The 21,962-nt window shown below is 40.2% G+C and overlaps 2 pseudogenes across 1 annotated transcript in view; both read right to left on the bottom strand.

Moving 5' to 3' along the window:
- Positions 1 to 2,993, bottom strand: part of LOC147464837 (protein CHAPERONE-LIKE PROTEIN OF POR1, chloroplastic-like) — an 87,282-nt pseudogene extending 84,289 nt beyond the window's left edge. Inside the window, exons 1-2 of the transcript XR_015188721.1 lie at positions 2,839 to 2,993; positions 2,597 to 2,706 (exon numbers count right to left, since the gene is read on the bottom strand). The product of XR_015188721.1 is annotated as a protein CHAPERONE-LIKE PROTEIN OF POR1, chloroplastic-like (transcript). The remainder of the gene's footprint in view (positions 1 to 2,596; positions 2,707 to 2,838) is intronic.
- Positions 2,994 to 10,309: 7,316 nt separating this feature from the next.
- Positions 10,310 to 11,005, bottom strand: LOC147464836 (crinkler effector protein 8-like; annotated as a pseudogene).
- Positions 11,006 to 21,962: the final 10,957 nt, after the last annotated feature.

Genomic DNA, 21,962 nt, shown 5'->3' with positions numbered 1-21,962 from the left:
AATTCCAGCTTTTGCGCAAGCTGATTTTATGCTGGCTGTTTTTGGGGAAGCTTTTGGACCAGTTGCTTTATTTAAGAGCTTTTAAAATTTGACTTGCTTTTCGGGCTTTGCTTATGGGCATCCCTTGTAACCTTTAAATATAAGCCCCTCACAACTCAAAGCATCTGGACATAGAGTCTGAGAGTGAGAACCCTCCACTCTCTTGTACTTTGAACTCAGATTAATACAAAAAGAAATACCGAAAGGGGCGCCAGTCTTTGGGGCCAATATCTCTAGGAACGGAACTCCGTGGGCCGTGTCGAATCAATTGTGAATTGTGAAACTGTTTTGAAGTGAACCTCTGCTGTGTCGCGGTAGAATCTTGACTTAGAGTGTCCAAGTTTGTTACAATGAGAGCTAAAAAAACATGAATTCCCTCACCATCCACTTCCATGTTGCATCCAATAACCATACACATAACATACCAAAAGCTTTTTCCATTAGGGTGAGGTTTCTCCTCATCGGCAGGAGAGAGGATTCTCTCTCCCTACACTCTCATACAATAGAGAAAAAGCATAAGCTGTTTTTATTGCAAATCGCAAATTTGGAGAAGGGGGGGAACCGGGGGAGGGGGGGGCTTTTTTCTTGCAAACTATAATTATTGGGCTGCTTTTTGAGCGCAAGCCATTTTAAGAGCATATTGTGTGCACTGACACACTCAATGAATAGTTTAAGCACACACTTCGTACATACAGATTGCGACTTTGAAGAAGACTAATTGCAAATTCCCGCCGTCAATTGTACACGGTCAATCAATAGACAAATCCCCAACCGGGGGCGTCGATAGTGGCGATTCAAGGCGACCGATTCTCTTTCACAATCTTTGTCATCTCTCTCTTCAGTCTCTTGTTTTGTTCAATATATCAGATGCTTAGAAGAGTAAAAGTGTTTTAAGAGTTGCAAATTGTGGTAATTCACTATTTTTTGTCCGACCATTCGCCGAAAGTGGTTACATAAATCAACTGCTTCACCTCAAAAGAGGGAGGGAGAGGGGCATGATGCAAGCGAGGGAATGCCATCTCACTCACTATCTTATTCATCCTCTCCACAAAGGATGTAGGTAAGAGAAGTTTGTTGTTGAACTGCTCTTAAGAGAGAGAAATGAATTAAATCAATACATACGCCTCCATTGTCCCTTCTCAAGATAGAGACTATAGAGTTATATTGGTCTTCAACTAGATTGATCCACTATTGAGAGAGAGAGAGAGAGAGAGAGAGAGAGAGAGAGAGCATTAGACTTGTTGGCAAGAAAAAATACATATAGCCCTCATGCTCAATATGGTATGCTATATGTATGTGTGGACCTTCACTATGGTTTTAAGACTTGAGGCCGTCTCCTAGATTTTAAAATTTCTTGGTTCTCATCTTATTTTGAGCAGAAGCTAAGGATCCACTCTTCATGTTGGTGCACTTAGGATATAGAAGCGACACTCTAGATATGCAATCGGCTACTATACATGCTTTGTGAAGGATTCTATCTTCTCTACTATTTGTTGAATGGCACTATGGGTGGTGCAAAACATTGATTGCTTGCATACCATGAGCCTTCAACAGCTAGTACGCTCATTGGCAGATCAATAGAGCTTCTCCACACCCTTCACACTCAATGCGTTAAATTACCTGGCTATTCATTGAAGAGCGTCATATACTTGTTTCGAGGAATTGGCCTCGTACACGACTTTTCTTCCACCTCACATGGGGCAAGATTACTTCGGAAATATGGACCCACCAATGTGGTATATCCTAAATTCCTCTTATATACCACCTGTACCATTTGAATGGCTTTCCAGCTCCTCTACATCCGCGTAGTGATAGGCTCCTTCTAACACCCTAGGCACTCACCAGATACATCTCTGCTTCTACCAGGCCAAGATTTCCCTAGTTAGCTTTTGGCGATCAAACTGCTTGCCCCACAGCATAGAAGGTGGAATATGGAATAATAGCCACAATGACCCCAAAAAGAAGGCGCCACATAATCACGCCATTAAGGGGAAAACAAAGTGGCACGGCCAGGCATATCCATACAGCATCAACACGCGATTTGGGCAAGACTGGCATGATATATGGCAATGTATGGACTAGAACTACCTCACAAACAGCAACGAACAACCACAAAACAACCCTCACCCCCTATCATCTGCCCCTGAAAGATGCCGGGGCTCGCACCTTGTACATACACGAGACGACTAACTTAAACACATGCAGGCATTAGCAAATAACACTAAGGCCTGAGCGAGCACTCCTATGATGGAACAATAGAGAGAGGGAGAGACCAAGGCAGTTTTGGCCATCACTATAAACATGATGCAGAAAAAATAACAAAATAAGCCAAACTAGAATGAGTGAAGGCTTCACTTTGTGAACACATATACATACACAGGTGCAGAGGAAATATGAATGGGATTAGCACAAGGCGCAAAACTCGTCTTACAAATTTTTTCCGTGACCGAGTAAGAGAAGAAACACAACTAAACTATTTCCTCTCAACAATTATTACAGGATTTTCACGAGATATTGTACAGGATTGAAAAACCTTGGCAGTAGAGAACAAGCTTACCTTCATCAGAAGAACCACCCAATGCACATACTATTTTGTTGTGGTGATGGATGTGTCTGCTGCCTTTTTGGCCTGGCCAGAAAAAATGGAGCTCTCTGCAACCCAGAAACCTGGTTGTCCATTTCGAAAAAAATGCCTTTTAAAACCTAAACGTGTACTTCATGCCCATAAATCTGCGTGAGAAAACCTGTTTGTGGTTGTACATTTCAAGTTAAAACCCTCTTGAGCAGCTGAAATTGTACCTTGCAGACTGGGCAGACCCATGACCGTCTGGGCGACCCACAAGCGGGGCTGCCGGAGAGAGGGAAATTCTTAGACCCGCCATCTTCCCCTCTTCACATCCAAAATTGTAAATGGAGAGAGAGAGAGAGAGAGAGAGAGAGGGAGATGATACGAGTGCCCTCTATGGTCAAAAAATCATGGGACCGATGAAACATGTCACATGCCTGACATTGGAGATGAGGTTGGCAATTGAGAGCTCACAACATAAGGTTAGGAGAGAGAGAGAGAGAGAGAGAGAGAGAGGTATGAAGGGAGTGCTTCGAGCTACAAATTTGAGAAAAACAAGCTCAAATGTGAACAGAAGATGAGCACTCAAGTCAGGTATGATGTCAAAACTCTTGTGCTTGCGAGGGCATTGTGTGCATCAAGGAAGGGTCCCTAGTGCCTCAGTGCTTTATCTCACACTGAAAGGAGTGCGAACTAGGCTAGATTGTTCTCATAAAGGTGCAAATTGCATACAAGGGGATAAGCTCAATCAATAAGGGTGTTTTCTCTTAGAGAAGAACGCACTTTTGTAACTGGAGCATTGTGGGTGGTATAATGGTAAAGTGCAAACCTCCAGATTCTTCCCACATCGTGATACATTGGCGTTGTAGGAAAGCCGCGTTCATTGTGTGGTCCAATGATTCATCATCGTGAAGCTACTATATTGCACGCCATCTTAGAAGCGAAGAAGCGAAGACAAGCTTTTAACATCGTAGAAACAATTCAATATACCTCAAAGATCTATTCGTTGACAAGTGTTGAAAACTCAAGAGAAGGAAAATTTTGGGTGGGGGTGCATTGTAATGCAATTTGTATTCTATAGCTTGATCACATGCTTTTGACTCCACTCTCACTAAACAAAATCGATGAAGAAAAATGTGACTTGAGCCTCGAACTTCCACATTGAAGCCTAATGGCATGACCATTGGGTCAAAGAGTATACTACATGTAAGTAGAGAGAATAGGGAGATTGGCTCCATAGGTTATCTTAAAAAGACGTTAAGGGATATCTTTTAAATGGCAATAAAGGGCTTTAAAATATGCTTTTAGATTGTGCTAAAAGAGCATTCCATAGAATTAGCTCCTCAAGCCTTGCATATCTGCCATCTACAAGATTTATGATCACAAAGTTTGGCTTTCATTCCCTTTACTCTAAAGCCTCAACAAAATCAAACATATTGGCAATGTTCAAGAATTCAATGTTGTAGGATATAATAACAAAACCAAATGGACCTAACATAGCAAAACTTGTATAAAGACAAGACAAGTCCACAATTTTGATGAACCCATTCGATTATAAACTATTAATAAGGTGCAAGATGATGGCTTTGTCCACTCGTGCACGATGTTTAGAGGAAATCCAATAAGTTGGCAGATATTAAGGAGAATAGTATATAGCAATGTTGATTCTCATGCCAACATTTGGTTTTGACTTCCTCCTTTGTGGTTGCAAGGCCCATCCTCTTTCCAAAAAAATTGCAATGAGAATCCAACATATCAGGTTTAGTGCTCCCAAAACAAGATCATCTTTGAGGATGGCGAAAACCAAGTTTGGATCCTTCTTAGTTTTTGCAAGTTTGGCTCAAGAAGTAATCATAATAGAATTTTGATAAGAGCCTTTTATCTATTAAGATTTATCTCTAGTTATTTTTAATGGTGTACAGAGTTTGATGGTTTGATATCAACTAGCCCAATATGAGCCCCAAAAAGCATCTGAAGCGGACATCAATGATTTCCTCTTGGATAAAACACCAAGATGTATACTCGACTAGCAAAATCCTAGTTATAGTTAAATCTTGGGCTATTCACCTATGAGACTGCGTATTCAATTCTTGGCCTAGTAATGCAAACATAAACAAGGTAGCCAATGGTCTGTTGAGAGAAAAAGACATCAAAGTAGTCTTCGACATCATGAAGGGTAAGCTTCACATTTATTTCCATAGGAGTATCCATGGGTTTATAGTCCTCAAAGTCGAATTATGCAAATGCAACATTGTCTCGATAGAGTTTGTTTGGCACAAAGCATATACCTATCACACCACTTAAAGTATAAGGCCCATGTAACAATGCAAGAATCCTAAGTGTGACATCTCAAGGGAAACATTCAAATCATTCTTAAATTAGCAGTGTGCTTCTCATTCAGTCCAGCTAGTAGCACGTCGTTTGAACAAAGAACAACAATAATGTGTCTCACTTTCAATGAGGGCTTGTGGCCAGATTGCACTCTAGTGCCCAAATCAATCATAAGACCTCTAGGCCAAATGCATTCAAAAGTAGATGTGAAAGCCACATTGTATTCAACTTTGTAACTAGAAGTAGCCATAATAGGGTGCTTCTTTGTTAAAACAAGATGCATGAGTTACCTGGGAGAAATCAAGGCACCAATTGTGGGCACGCACGTGCCATAGCAATCAACCCTTATAAAATCACGTAAATCACATAGCTATCATACCCCCTTGGGCTAGAGCAAGTGGAGGATTTGTTTAACATCTACAAATTCTTAGACCCTAGGCTACGCATAAATTTGCTCACTTGTGAGACTACATACTAAACATCTAGCCTTGTAATCACATATAAATAAGGCAATCATCTACGTGTTGTCTCAAGCATCATAAAGACTAAGCTTTAAACCTATCTCCATATAAGTATTGATAGGCTTGTAGTTCTTATGGTCAAATCTACATAGCATTGTCTCGATATACATTGTCTAGGACAAAACAATACCTTCATCAAATTGGTTATTTCATTAACATGCCATTAGCATAAAGAAAAATGGCAAAAAAACAATATTTGCATGCCTAACATGCAAAGTGTTGTCGAGTGGACTATTCTAAAAATTGTGTGCAATCAATTAAGCATGTGTTTTCTCATACAAAAAGCAGGAGGAGCTTGTTTTACCTGCCTCATGCTTGTCACGATTCAAAAGTGTAGTTTTTATGTCAAATTGTTATACGTTTCATGTAAAAATCCCAGTATGGGAATTACTCTGTCTCTTTGCTTCATGAACAACATTCCTTATGTTCTCCTAGTATGACATCATTAACTCTGTCACTCATCATGTACATGAGCCTATGAAAGGCCCATTTCAATCAATAAAAGTTTCTCTTTCTTTTATGTATCAGTCCCTTGTTAATAAATTTTCCATTAATAAGTGGATCATTAGATCCTTCATTAGTTAGCTTCATACTCAATTGGTACCAAAGACCTTTGAATTTACTAACAACAAATATGTTCATGGCGATACCTTCAGTCACCACTATCTTAATAGAAGTTAGTTCTTATTGATGTGTATTAGCATCATCTAATAAAGTCCTCTAGTTGGGAATGCATATTAGACCCCCATTATCCCATAAAGTGTGCATTAATTTAGCCAATTAGCCTCTTTGTTAGCCCAATTATTAGCTTCTACAAGCTCTTTCTTTTACCATACCTTGTATCAGGTTCTACAAGAAGTGTTGCCTTAGGTTAGCCCTAAGGATAGCTAGTAAATTTTTTGTTGGGGTCTTTTCATGACCAACAGAGCTCTGGATATCCGTTTTGCTAAATCAAGGACTCCAATTGAATCCAAAAATAATTGCTATGCATCTAGGTAACGATTCATAATTTCTAGGAATTTTGAGGTTGTGTTGTAACATTATTCATAGATCTATAGATTTTTTATAGGCCAAGGAGCTGCAAATTAGCCCTTAACTTGCAAACCATAAGGATCAATCAAACCCTTTTGAGCATACCTAAAGAAGTTATCTACAAGGATCTACATCCTATTGAATTGTTGCCAAAAAAAAAGGTATACAAAGCACAAGAGTTGTCCATGAACAAGGAAGTGCAACCAAAGCCCATACAAGAAGAGAATTGAATAAGGAGTTAAAGACCATGTCTGAGCCATCAATCTAGAAGAAGAATCTCTTGTCATTCCAAAGAGCTACCCAGGAGCTACATGTGTCAAAATCAAGCCAAAGAACCATGCTAGCATATTGAGGAACAAGCAAAAGAATCACGACCATCTCTTGAAGCCAATCCTATATAAGATGCATTTTCATATCTTGAAGCAAACCTTAGAGTTATTGGGATGAGTTTAGTAGGTTTATTAGGAGGCACTAGAGTCAAAATTCACATCCTAAACTTTCTCCTCTAAAGTCATAAATTCAAGCCAAAATTTAATGTCAAATGACCATAACAATTGATCCAAAAGTCCAAACTCAATGTCAAGTAACTACACCACATGATCCAAAAAATGTCAAAACCCTAAAGGGCCAATACCATAAGTTGAATCTCACACCCATACACAAATCAAAATCTTGTTCACATAGGACATTCACTGTCATAAAAATGTCAAAACCCTAAAGGGCCAATACCATAAGTTGATTCTCACACCCATACACAAATCAAAATCTTGTTCACATAGGACATTCACTGTCACAGAATCTAATATCTAGCTAACCCAAATGATTTTCTCATATTAAATTGATCATTTAATGTGGGATAATAAACGGGAACAAGAGTTAGAATAGAGACATGTGCTTCTAGACCTATCTCAGCAGGGGACCAAGAGGAGAGATGGCTACATCTCAATAGGGGTCCAAAACGAGATTGTCTACCAAAGAGCAACGTGTAATAAGTGCTCCTAGACTTATCTCAACAGGGGACCAAGAGGAGAGATGGTTACATCTCAATAGGGGTCCAAAAGGAGAAGTCTATCAAAGAGCAACGTGCATCTAATGGAACTTAAATACCTTAGGGTTAGCTTCATTAAAGACCTCCAAAGGTTAGTGTTAAAAGTCCTTTGACCTTAGGCAAGCTAGGGCTGAGCTTGAGGTGGGAACCGACCGAAGCTTGAGGTGCTTGTCGTGCTTGCCGACTAAGGTGCTTAAGGTGCTTGTCGTGCTTGATGAGGAAGGTGCTCGAGGTGCTTGTCATGCTTGATGAGGAAGGTGCTTGAGAAGCTTCCCATGCATGGGGGGTAAGGTGCTTGAGTCAAAAAGAGACCCTACAAAGGAGGGGGAAGCCCCAAAGTTAGGGGAATCTTTGACTTAACCTCCCACTCACCCAAAGGGCACCCCCTTTCTCAAGGGGCACATGGACACATGTTAGACTCTCCCTATGCTTAGCCACATGGTGTGCTTGAATCCTATTGGCTGGGCTAAAGAGGGGTCCAATGAGCTTCTAGTTCAATTCAACAAATATCTAGATATTTTCAAGCTCTCTCTCTCTCTCTCAAAGGGGTAAGGAGGACACTTGCGCAAAGGCTACCCTTGTTACTTGAAATGCAGTGTGTGTGTGATTGGATAGGCTTAGAGGGGGTCCAATGAGCTTCAAGCTTGAGCTACAAGGAGGCGTCGACCAAGTAAAGCAAGGGGTGTGCTTGGGGATATACACCCTCTCACACACTCATTTTTCACACATTCTCACTTGGTGAAAGTGGAAGAACTCCATCTTGTTCTCCAAGCTTGTTGAGAAGTTGAGAGCCTACACCAACACTCTTGGCTATGGAATGCAAATCCAACCAAGAGCCATGTTTCAATGCTTAAGCTTGCCATCTTCTCCATCTTCATTACTATGCTATTATGCTATGCTAAGCAAGAAGAGTAATGATAAGTGAGGAACTATTTCTTTCTTCTATGAATGTTTCTTCTTCCTCTTCCCTACCCTCATTCTCCACCTTTGAAGGTGTTTGAGGCCTTGGGACTGAGGCCGGGGATGGTTAATGCTTTTACAAAGTTTATGTTATGCTCGTGACGCATGAAGCTTTCCATCTTCATAGCATCACCAAGGTCACAAGGAACACAAAGATTTTATTTTACCAAGTCTATCTTTAGGGAAGAATCTATAATACAAAAGCCTATTGGAGGGGGGACCAGCTCCACATAAATCCGATCCTCAATTGTTCTCAAGTTCTCTAATTCCCTCTCTCTCTCTCTCTCTCTCTCTCTCTCTCTCTCTTACAAAAGTATTGTTCATGCCAAGTTAATTAAGTATAATGGTTATGTTGCTACCTCTAATTAAGTTCACCCTCTATGTTCTCAAAGTAATCTCACAAAAATGCTCTCTTTAATTCTTCTAATTCCGTTATTCTCAAAGTTCATAGGCCATTTCCATTACATTCACATGGAGAGGGGCTATTAGAAACAAGCCATGTAATAATCCTAGTGTGGGAGCTACCTCTACCTCTATGCTTCACATGACATCATTCACCATCTCATTCAAGTATGATTTTATTGATAATTATGTTGTTCATCGTGTATACAACATCATGTATAATCCCATTTCAATCAATAAAAATTTATCTCACTTTTATGCATCAATCTCCTATTATTCGTCTTGATTGTCTTGTTAATAATCATGTCATGAATAAGTAGTCCTTAGCTCCTTATACAGTTTCTTCATTAGTTAGATTCATTCTCAATTTCCATCATTCCAAGCATTATGAGTTTTCAATGCCCAACCGTTATAAATGGTAGTTACAAAAAGAGACAAGAAAAAGTCTCATCAAAATCAATGCCATTCTCTTTAGTGTAATCTTTTGCCACAAGTCTATGCTTACAATATTCAACACTACCATTAGGTTTACATTTCAACTTGCAAACCCACTTTGTACCAATATCCCTTTTGCTAAGAGACTTCACACAAAGAGTTCATCTAAATCCCTAAAAGAAAGCCTCCCCCTCATTCAAGATGTGATCGGCATGAATCAATCGTCCCCCTCATTTGCATACATAATGAGCACGAGGCTCGAACTTAAGAGCCTCCATGCTTGCTAGTAGGTACAAATTTTGCAAGCATCCATGCTTCCCCCTCAAGCATGGAGGCTCCATGCCTCCCCCTCATTTACATACATAATGACCATGAACAAGCATGGAGATTCGAACTTAAGTTCGAGCGTCCATGCTTGCTTATAGGTACAAATCCCACAAAGCCTCCATGCTTCCCCCTCATTTACGCACATATAGGTACCAATCCTACGCTTGCTTGGTTTGAGTTAAGGTATTATAAGCTTGGCAACCACCCTCATGGGTTAGTGCTAGCTCAAAAACATCTTAGAAAATGGTAGAGATCTTCTCAATTTTTCTATGTGGAGGTGCTCTTCTCTATAAGCTTCCTTCCCAACCCTTAGTAGCTGACACATCAAAAGGGCATTGTGTTGGTGGGGGAAGTCACCTTATAGTTATAGAAAGAATGTTCTCCTAATGATGGTGTACATCATGAGTCACATTTAGCGCCTCTTAGCACAACCCACTGGTGAGATGGTGTGCATCGTGACTCACGCTAACACCTCTTTCAAACCATAATCTAAGTGGGATACGAGAGCAAAGTTTGGTAGAGAAGGGACCTTGCTTTCAATGGTGCACTCATCGTACCTGCACTTGCAGCTCCACCATTGCCATCACCATTCGCATGTGTGTAAGAGACCCAATACCTATTTTCGATGCCACTAAGGTTTTATTGTCACTATTGGAAGACTATGTCGCAGTGCATGAGGGAGATATTGTGCAGTGACACCAGTGCCGTGCAAACCCATTTGAGCGCCTCAAAAGCCGCTCCACGGAGGCAGGCTTGATGGGATACCCTCTTGGCTTTGAAGTCCAATGACAACCTCATCTCATCCCATCTCAAGAGCCATTCCGCAAAGGGAATGTGCTGCTCTACCAACACCTCGTACATACTATTCACTGCTACCCATCGCCTCCTACTCTAATACACTTGCACACATGTGACATCATCACCTTCATTGCCTTGCAGGTGCTGCTTTGCACCCTGGCACCTGTTGTAGTCACTGTACACATTGCGCATCCCGGCACATGTGTCCGCCAGCACAGACATCAGTTGAGCCATGTGCCAAAACGATGTCATGGCACTCATCCTCTTCCTTGGGTTGGACAACCCAATGCTCATCAAATTTGTGCACACCACTTTATCGGCCTCGCCCTTTCTCATTTCACAAAATTTCATCGGTATGCCCACTGCATGATAAGACACTATGTAGGGAAGATCACTAGAAGTCCACCATAGACATCGCAAGATCATCCCCCTGCAATATTGTGGTGCTTGAACTGCTACTATTACTAATACTAGCTCCACCTTGTTCCTCTCCTCTCCACTGACACAACTCATGCACCACACCACATATATAAACCCTTTCTTCATCGTATTGAGAGTCGCAGCTTGTCTCACACCGAATCAACCCTTGCTCTTCTACACAAAAAGCCTTCGCAATGTGGTTGATGCAATCGTCCCACAAAGCTTCACGACTCAAAGGAGCTGAACTTGTCATATGTTTGCCAGTGCTCCTGACAGTCGTCAACCTGAAGTGTCAACCCTGGCTCAAAATTCAAGTTAAAGTGCAAATTCAAATTAAAGTCTAGTTGGAAGGTTCAAATTAAAGTGCATCTCGATCAACCTTCACCTTTAATTTTGTCATTATTCGTTTCAAAAGTTTGAGTTTGTAATCTTCCTATATTTTTGGAGCACAACGACACTAGAGTCACATTAGAGAAGTGGTGCTCCTCTAGATTTTAGAGCCTTATGCCTCGCCCTCAAAATCAAGTTAGCACTGATTAGATAATGCTTTCAAATTTTCAGCACATTTACTACAATAGTCAATTTTGTATCATATGTACTAAATTTAGATTCAGAGGCTTTAAATTTACGACTTTCAAATGCAAGTGGGTGGTTATCTTGCATAAGAACTGCACCGATACCTTTTCCACTAGCATCAATGACTACAAGAAAGAATGGTTGGTCAAATCCAGGCAATTGGAACACAAGTGCATTAGTCAAAGTGTTAACCCTCACAAACACCCTATCACCTTCGATGGACGCCTTATTATTTATTTGATTGAGTCATGGAGTGGGATTGTCGGTCCAATAGGTGTGTAGGTGATCGCCAATGAGAAGCGCACCACTTATCATATTTTTACAGAAGTTTTGCAACGGCCGGCCATTGTGGGCGCCCATGTGTGAATGGATCAAACTCTTATAAAAGGTCCATTTGGCCTAAAAATCCTCATTCTTGGAGGTGCAAGCTAAGAAGTGCTCTTGCTCCATCTCTGTCTCCTTCTCCTTCGTGTGCTCACGTGTGTATGTGTGTGTGTGTGTATGCTAGAGAGAGAGAGAGAGAGAGAGAGAGAGAGAGAGAGAGAGAGCATTGCAGCGGCAGCCCTTGTTCTTCGCAGCACAGGATTCTTCACGATGGAAGCATTGAGCAGTGAGTGACACACCATTGTTTCTTTGAGATTGCTAGGACTGTCTAGTTGTGTGCTTGCAGCCTTTCGAGGCTTGCACACAAGTTTTCAGCCTTCGACACGTGCGGCAAAGCACACATTTTTGGTGACTCTGTCGAGGACTGCTTTGCACTAAAGCTTGAGGAGCACTCAGGGCTACCTCTGGAAGCCTTTTCTCCATCTATTTTTAGTTTTTGTCTGGGTTTGTGTAGATTTGCTAAGTGGTTGTAATGCGCAGGTTTGTTAGAATTTGTTATTGTTGAAATGTGCAAATTTTCTATTAGGTTTGCTAAGATATGTAATGTGTAGGTGTTAATAGATCTATTAGCTGGTGTAAATCTGTAATGTGCTCTGTGAGTAGATTGAGTACTTTGTGAGTGAGCAGTTTTGTTCTATTAGTTAGTGTAGACAGTGAATAATAGTGTAGAAAGTGAGCAGTAGAGTTGACTATCTTTGAGTGTGCAGCTCTGTGTTAGAGAATGTGTGAGCAGAGGTAATTAGTGGTAATTAGCTGGGTTAGCTGCAAGGAGGTTAGACAGAGCTATTAGGAGCTTTTGTGTGTGTGCGTAAGCTCGTCGTCTACGCGGCAACATTATCTTCAAAAAAAGCTTTTATTGATTTTTTTAAAAATAATTTAAATTAAAAAAAACGCTCAAAAATATTGAGACAAAAAACGAAAACAGAAAGAAAATTAAAGAAACCTTTTCTTAAAAGGAAGGATCGAGATCGGGGTCATTCCCTCGAGCCCGAGCCCGAGCCCACCCAGGCCTTAGTCCTCAATCTTATGATATACTATACACACTACTTTATGCATAAAGACTAGGACCTCAACTGAAGGGAGGGCATGCAGGATAAGTTCCTCAAGTCCTCCACCATCCCCTTCACACTCACCCTTGGGACTTACTAATTCTAGCCTTCTTCCCACCTAGAAAATACTATTTTTAGGATTTTGAGAGATTTACATAACCAAATTAGGAGCTGTAAAGCACGGCACCTCCCCCTAGCAAAGACGCTCGTTTTGAGCTATCACACGCCATATTTTGTGGCTTGGTTTAAAAAAATAAACAAAAAATAACAAAAAAATTGGGTTGTAAACACCTAAAAAACTGGTGAGCGGCCTTCACGGGCACTCGCCAATACTTCCAGAGTGTTGAGATCACATGCACCTACACTTTGGTTGTGTGCTAGAGGACAAGCACATAGAGATTATCTCTGTTTACGCGAGCACTCATTATTCCTCCACCTTAGGCTCTAGGCCCTCAACGGGAACCCAAGGTAGTACCACTCAGGACCCACATATTGCGTCTAGTGACTCTTCCTCTGACTACAACATCATGGAAGGTTACCCGATACCTAATCATGATAGTTAAAGCTAAGACATGCATGCCATGGGCCCACGGTCCGGGCCGAGCGTGCTTAGCCGCTTGAAGGAAACTTTTAGTAGAGCCACTCCTCCAAACATGGAGCTAACAAGGTAAATGAAGGGAGTGGGGAAGTAAATTTGCCATTCATGACTAACGTAGAACCCATGCTCCTGGAGAGTGTGCATGTGAATACTTCATTCACTAGACCCCGTGACTCTTCAGAGCTATTCCTCTCCAAGGTTATATTACCTGATGGTAGAAGCCTTGCTGAAGTGCAAGAGGTTGAGTGATATATCATTGTGACTAGGGAAAAGGAAATTGAGAGCCTACGCAAGGTAGAGCAATGGAGAGAGCTTAAGGCAAAGGCCCCTATGTCAACATCCATGCTAGTCGAGCAATTGAGTGCTCATGGATTAGCAACCACTAAGGGTCAACCCATTGAGAGCCACGTTGCATCTAGTTCAAAGGACACCCCTAGCACCTCAATCCTAGATGGAGCGTTTCTAAATGAGAACTGGGAGTATGAAATACAAATGGAAACTCTAACCGACCTATACACAAGTCACACCTATCACGTGGGTCGGTTAGATGTCCTACAATCCACAATGGGTGCTACTAGTGTAGAGGATCGACAACAAAGAGTTTGTGATGTCATCCATAGGGTTATTGAGTTGGAGAGACAGAACAAAGGGATCCACATGCCTTCAGTGGGTCCCTCTATGAGATTCTTGTTAAGTATGGAGCCTGATTTACCCTTGTAATTTTCTGTGGTAAAAGCGCACATTTGTAAGGCCCCCATTATGAGGAGAAGCCATCGTGCGTGAAGGAAATCACTCACCGGAAACCAAATTTTGGACAAGAATCAAGAATCTTTTTTCGCCGGAATATTCTTTTTCGCCGAAATATTATGGCGGACGGCGGCCGGAAAGTGGTCGGAAAACAACCGGTGGGTTGGCCGGTGGCCGGTAGTCAATGGCCGATGGCAGTGGTCGAAAGTCAATGGCCGGTGGCCGGTGGTCGGAAGTCAATGGCGGTGGCGGTGGTCGAATTCAATGGCGGTGGCCGAATTCAAAAGCGGACTTGTCTTCTCAAGGGCGGCCACACATGGGCGGATTGGAGGGTCCGATTTGGACTTATTCGCACAAGGGCGGCTACACATGGCTGTATCTCATAAGAGAGGGCAGCCCTTTTGACCTATAAAAGGAGGCCATTTCTACACACATTTCATAGTGTGAAGTTGATGCAACAAGGTGAGTGTGAGGTGGTGAGAGTGAAGCAAGGCGGGAGCTCCATTAAGGGTATAATCCCTTTGTAAATTACTTCTTGTTTTGAAGTACTAAAGCCATTGAGTGGCTGCTTTCCCGTGGATGTAGCCCACATTGGGTGAACCACGTATATCGTGTGTACTCTCTCTCTCTCTCTCTACTCTATAATCTCGTGTATGTAAATCTGTCTCTCTCCATTAAGTAATCTACTCAATTATCTATTTAGCTACGTCTTATTTCTAACAATTCTTGGATACAGGGAAGGCTAAGTAATCAACCTTATCGCCTAATATTGGTGGGCTGGTTATTGACTCAGCGGAGTCAAGGCAAGATCATCAGGTTGTGTGCTGTATGCATTGTATGGAGGATGGGGCCATGATCAGACCATAACTCGTGCGTGTGATGTTGGTGAGGCATCGAGAAGTCAGGAGGGAACAATGATGAGATCTAGGAAATTGTGGCGTGTTGATTATGGGCATGAGCATGTAGGAGCATGTGGTAGTGAGCTCATGTGATTAAAGACAAGCGAGCAACTACAAGGCATTGGATTAAAAAAATAATGCAGCTTGGGTGGGTCAAGGGGAGCCCAAAAGGGTCTGCAAGTTTGCAGATAGCGCCAAGCCAGTTTCGAGATGATGTCAAGATGGAGGGTGTGTAAATGTTAAAAAGAGAAAACCAATAAGATCTTGTCCCCACAGAGACAAAGGCCTTTGAATGTGAACCCCCACGGCTAACTAGCGAGGGAGAGGGAGTCTCTTACATGATACAATAAAGAGAATGGCAAGAGGACAAATATGAGTGTCGAGGTTTGTAAATTTTTGCAATAATAATATCTTAACCCAAAAATGGCAATCATTGCCATGCACACTCCCCAAAAAACATAATAATCACAAAATCCTCTTGTCATTGATGGATCAAGCATACAACCTTGATGTTCGAGCTTGCACACAAAAAATATGTTCAATTTTATGCCACTTTAGCAATACAAGCACAAAATTACGGCTCATTTTCTCATGAAGAGTGCCATATTCTATCAATAAACACTTGACCTCATTCTAACTATCATAATCCATGCTTGAGCCCATGAATCATGCATTCACAACATGAAATGAGACGAATTGGAAATCATGCATGCACAAAGATTGGGCTTCAATTTCAAAATTGATGCAATTTGATTGCCATTTGGGTAGCACACTTAAACAATGCATATATTCCCTTCTTGGCCATTCTAAGACCAATCAAAATCATTGCAATATGAATTTCTCATCTCCAATAGCTCAAATCATCCAAACCCAATTGGATTTGTCATTTTGGTTTATATGGCTACTCACATTTGTACTTATAAACACACAAATCAATGCACTTTTGACCATACCAATGAACTTGGCATACATTGTAATGGTAGTGCACTTAAAATCATCCCCAAGTGAGAACCATCGGGTCATTCATCTCAAATCCTTGATGATACACACCAATCTTTAGCTCCATTAATCATTATGATTTGTAACCAAGACCAATCATTCATCTCAAATTTGGACATCAAATGCCATTGAGTAGGCACACACACCAAATTTAGACCAAAACTATATGCAATTATTCCATCGACTTCACATTACATAGCTCAAATTGCATATTCAATCAAGCATGAATGAATGAATGAATGAATGCATGCATGCTTAATTTCTCAAAGATTAACACTAACTTGACCCAATCAAGCAATACTCACAATAAAAAATTAAGCACCAAAATTCAAAATTAGCTCTTTTGGCCATGCAATTAGGCCTATCCCTAATGTTTACATGCACATTGATACATATTTTACAATCAACAAGCATTTGGGTGCCCCAATTGACCATCAATCATTCAATCAAGTGGTCTTCAATTGGGCACACACACTCTTTCTTTGCCCAAATTTTTGGCATTTAGGCTTATCCAATGATTGAATTTTCAGCACACACTAATTGCATTGAAGTTGGCCTCCCCAATCATCACATGCCAATCAAGGTACTCTAATCATATCACACACAAGTGACATTAAGCTCAAGGCCCTTAAACTCCACATATTAAGCACACAATTAGACACAAAATCTAATCACATGACGAATAGTGCACACACTACACTAATCAAGAGAATTAGAGGAGTCATCAACTAATTGAAGTACTCATGGAAGAAGAGTGTTAAGATCAAAGAAAGAAGTCATTACATCTCTCAAATCTAGAATAATGAGAGTGCAAAACTACTTCATGACATAATGAAATATAGAGAAGGCTAGATTAATGAGCAAAATAGAGATTAGATTAATCAAGAAGAGCTACTCTAATTACAAAGGATTAGCACTAGCTTTCTAAGCATGGGCATTAAGCTCAAGGCTATGCCATCCATAAAGTGAACACTCAAGAGTGACTACTCAAGAATGGCTTCTCTTTAAGCATAGGGCTCTTTTATAGGTTTGGACCTCAATCCTTCAACTATGGGATTAAGTTGAGCCATTTTGTCTAAATCTTATACAACATGGAACTCCTAAATGATCCCAAATCCTTATACAATGAATAGGAAATATTGTGCACAATAGCACATCCATAGCTTGGTGCATAATTGGTGTAGCATGTGTTAGCTGCTGCTAACACCTCATCTTTGGACCCTTCTTCACATTCTTTAATTGGTAGATCATCAATGAAAGGCACATGAGGAATAAAGTCCCTTGATACCTTATTCATGCCGTTCATCATATGAGCTATTGAATTAGTAGCACCGTGTGGTAGAGTGCACATCCTTACCAAAATGAGAGTTGTGCGCATCGTAGTAAGATCCTTTCTCTCCAAAGCTAACTAAGATTGATTGTATCAAGAGTAGAGATCACCCATATAGTAAATAAATCTACCTGCAAAGGCCTCAACAAATTCATTCACAATTGGGCCCAATACCCACATTGCAGATTGTTACCTTGTTAACCAGCTACATATCATGTATGAACCTTAAAGTACCATTCTTCTTTGGCACAATGAACCATCAAGTGTAGTAGGGTGCAAATGATGGTTTCAAAATGCCCATTTGCATCTTCTCATTAAGCAAATCAATAATCTTTGGCAAGTGAGATTTTGGAACTGGAATGGGATGTAAGCTCCATGGCATCTTCTCATTAAGCAAATCAATAATCTTTGGCAAGTGAGATTTTGGAACTGGAATGGGATGTAAGCTCCATGGCATGTGAGGAACAATGAGTATGAACATAGGTGAAACAACACTCAGATCCACACACCCAATCTTGCTTGGATCAAAAGAAAAATATTTACCGTGGTTTTCAGGCATACCTTGAAAGCATTTAATCTCCTCTTCATTGAGGAAACCATCCTCTCCAATCTTCAACTGCTCCAATGTCTCCTTAGTAAATTTGTGTCCAATGTTCTTCTAATTTCTAAGTATAGGATGTCAAAAAGCTTCATTGAACATCCCATCACTTCCTTCTGGTAGAGGTGGAGCCAGTGGTCTCACTTTCTTGCAACCGTTTTGTACTTGGTCTCTACCCGTGCTTCAACTGCTTCATCTAAATCTTCCTTAATATGAATAAGTGCCGTGTATATGTCTAGTTCTTCATACATGTCCATTGAGTGCACTTTAACAATGTCAGTTCCACTTTGTAACCTGCTTTGCTTGATCTACTCAAGCTTTGGCATAGTATCAACATAAGATACCTCTTCAAAGATTCTTGAAATCATATCATCTAGCTCAAGCACATCAACACATCCCTGCAATTCACTTTGAATACTTGAAACATATTGTTTCTCCCACTTAGGCAGCTTATTAAATTTCTTGTAAGATAATGAACCCTTAGATGTCAACCCCAAAAGCCCTGAGAAGAGAAAGCTTCTCTTTGCAAGAACTTCTCCTCACTTGTACCACCCATAGTCCTGCTTTATAGTGGCACCCCAAGAAAATCCTATGCAAACTTGTGTTCTTTGAACTCCTTGCATATTTAGGGGAATGGGAAAAGATGACCTTGGGAAAAATAGGATGAATTTGCAGCTAGCTAATGACTATATTGCAAAATCTATTGGTATTTTGGAACAGGTGGTGATGAATTCTTGTGGAATCAAGCATGAGCATAAGTTTGCTATAGTAGATTTAGGTACTAAGAATAGCTATGATGTTATTCTAGGAAGGCCATTCATGCACCAGTTAGACATGGTTCACGACTAGAGCTATGATTATATGTACTTGTGCCACATGGAGACCAGGTCCACACTCATCAACCTAAGTGACCACAAATGCAAAGATGACAGAGAACACCCGTAGAGGATTTCAATTCTACAACTGCTACAGAATTTAAAGTACCTGCATTGCTAAACTCTAAATCTCACCTATGGATGTTTGGAGCTTCAAACTATGAAAATTTTATCAAGGACAAATGCAAGAGAACAAGCCCATTTGAGGATCCAGACTATATAACGGAGCATTTTCTCAAAGAAAGAATGGAGCCCTTGGAGTGAACTCAAATTAAGGCCACTTTAGATGTGTGCATCAAATGAGATCACAGCTACCAAGTTTTGTGATGAAAATGGCTTGAACTTATTTCCACATGATTAGAGTGGATCTAGGCGTGAATCACTGAGAAACAACCAAGATTGGTGAGGTGAAACAAGAAGTGGGGATTGAAGTATAGTGTTTGTGTATTGAGACAAGATTTCTATTAGAGATCTTACCATGGAAATTGATTCAAGCCACATCTTGGAGAAAAATAAGGAATCAAGTGATGAATGTTACTATGACACTCTTGATACTCGAGGTACGTGGATCTTCGCATAGACAATGAAAAATTAGAAGGTCATGAGAGTGATCTTGAACACAATCAAAACAATTCTTTGATTTTTCAAACCAAAAACCTAGAAGACAACAATGTTACAGAAATAAGCACTCAAAAAAGAGGATGAGAAACAATCCAATGCCATATATCAAAGGGAAACAATCATACTTGAAACTAGTGGGAGCCCTTGATTGCATAAATGACAAGTTAACTAGAAAGGAAACAACACCTTCTCAGCCAAACAAATTGAAACAAAAAAGGGACAAACAATAAAACCTCCAAAAGACGCATCAAAGACAAGCTAGTGAACCTAAATGGACAAAAGTTTAGCAAAAAAAGAAGTATAGGGAATTGAAACGCACACTTAGAGAGGTTTGGACAACAAAAATGGAAACTGATGATGAAAATGGGAAAGAATTGAGAAAGTATGGAATAAGTGTATCCTCTCATTACAAAAAGTACACTATTCATGATTGCAAAACCATCATTGAACAACCAATGAGGGAGAAGGTTGAACCAAGAAAATCTTATGTTGGACTTGAGAATGGTAAAAGGATAGATCTAGCAAAGCCATGCAAAGAGCCTAAAGTTTCTTATATTTCTATGGATCTAACACTTGACAAGGAAGAATTGTTGATCTAGACGCTCAAGGAGTATAAGGATGTGTTTGCGAGGTCTTATAAAGACTTGAAAGGGGTTGATCCTTCCATTTGTCAGCATAGAATTCCCTTAAATTGTGATGCTAAGACAAGGAGACAAAAATATTAAACTTACAATGAGACATTTGCAAAGAAAATCAAAGACGAGATTGATAAGCTAAAGGAAGGTGAGTTCATTTACGAATAGAGCACATGGATTGGGTATCCCCAATTGTAGTGGTACCTAAAAACAATGGCAAGTTAAGAGTGTGTGTCAATCTTAAAAAGTAAATGAAGCTACTATCCATGATAGTTATCCTCTTCCTATCAATGATCATGTCTTGAAAAGAGTAGTGGGGAAGCACACATACAATTTTTTGGATGGATTTTCAGGTTATAATCAATTGGTGATTAAACCAAAAGATTAGCACAAAACAACCTTTGTGACTCAATGGGGCATGTTTGCTTATGGGTTGATGCCATTTGGGCTGACAAATGCACTTACCACATTCCAAAGACTCATGGATCAAGCTTTCAGATAGCGCTTGCATATATTTTAGAAATGTAAATGGATAACTTATTTGTGCACTCAATGTTATGCAAAGACCATATAGAACACCTAAAAAGAGTTTGGAAATTTGACACCTATCGAATCTACCTGAATCCAAGAAAATGAGTTGTCATGGTTAGGTAGGACAAGATCCTAGGTCATATTGTGTCCACAAATGGAATATCCATGCATATGGACAAAATCAAGGTGATTGTGGATATGCCACATCTAAAAATAGCGAAGGAGTTCCAATCATTCATGGGACATTGTGGTTAATACTGAAAATTTGTTTACATGTATGCAATCATTGCCAAGCCTCTCTATGGTTTGATTGTAACCTTTGATTGAGCTGGATATTGTGAGAAATTAGTTTAAAAGTTGAAGCAACCATTGGTATCATCACCAATTCTCACGGCACCATATTAGAGCAAATTTTCATGTTCATGTAGATGCCTCTGCTTTTGCCATTGGATGTATCCTGGCACAACCTGGTGAGGGAGTTATGGATTTTTTATGGATTTTTAATATGCTATGCTAGCCTTCAACTGAACAATGTTGAACAAAATACACACAACTATGAAAAGGGAAGGATTGGGAATGGTTTATGTTATGAAGAAATTTTTGCATTATTTCCTAGCCAACCAATTCATTTTCTTTGCGGATAACCCAAGCACTATTGTATCTACTCAACAAGCCATGCAACACATGCCGAATAGTGAGATGGCTCATCATTTTGCTTGAGTTTGATCTCTTTAACCTAGAAATGATACATAGGTGGAGTGATAATATATTCCTAGTTTTGTCTATAGGACAATTGTCAATAGACCATGACAAAATAGATGACAGATGCATAATTGAGCAAAGAAATCCTTTCCAACTACGTAGTGGATGACTATATGTTAGGAGTTTGGATGGCATCTTGCAGTTGTGCATCAAAGCCTTTGATATTCCTTTGTACTTGAAGGAAGCACGTGTCATGATGGACTTTATCCATCATGGGAAAATCAAAACGTATCAAAATTTGATGAGAATGGGAGTTTTTGTCCTAGTATGAAATTTGATGCACACATGTGTGTTAGGAATTGCAAACCATGTGCATGCATAATCAACTCACACTTTGTGCATCAAAAAATGAGTACATACCAATCTTACATGGGGAAAGCACATTCACAGCAAGTGAGAGGTCATCTTTCAACATATAAAAGGGCTAAGGCTATAATGTTTGTCAAAATTTATTGATCTACACTCTTCGTGGATGCTGG

Source organism: Adiantum capillus-veneris, chromosome 1 (genome assembly GCF_014529385.1).
Source record: "Adiantum capillus-veneris isolate H3 chromosome 1, ASM1452938v2, whole genome shotgun sequence".
In the NCBI taxonomy this organism is placed as follows: domain Eukaryota; kingdom Viridiplantae; phylum Streptophyta; class Polypodiopsida; order Polypodiales; family Pteridaceae; genus Adiantum; species Adiantum capillus-veneris.
This window is presented reverse-complemented; position numbering and strand designations above follow the sequence as displayed.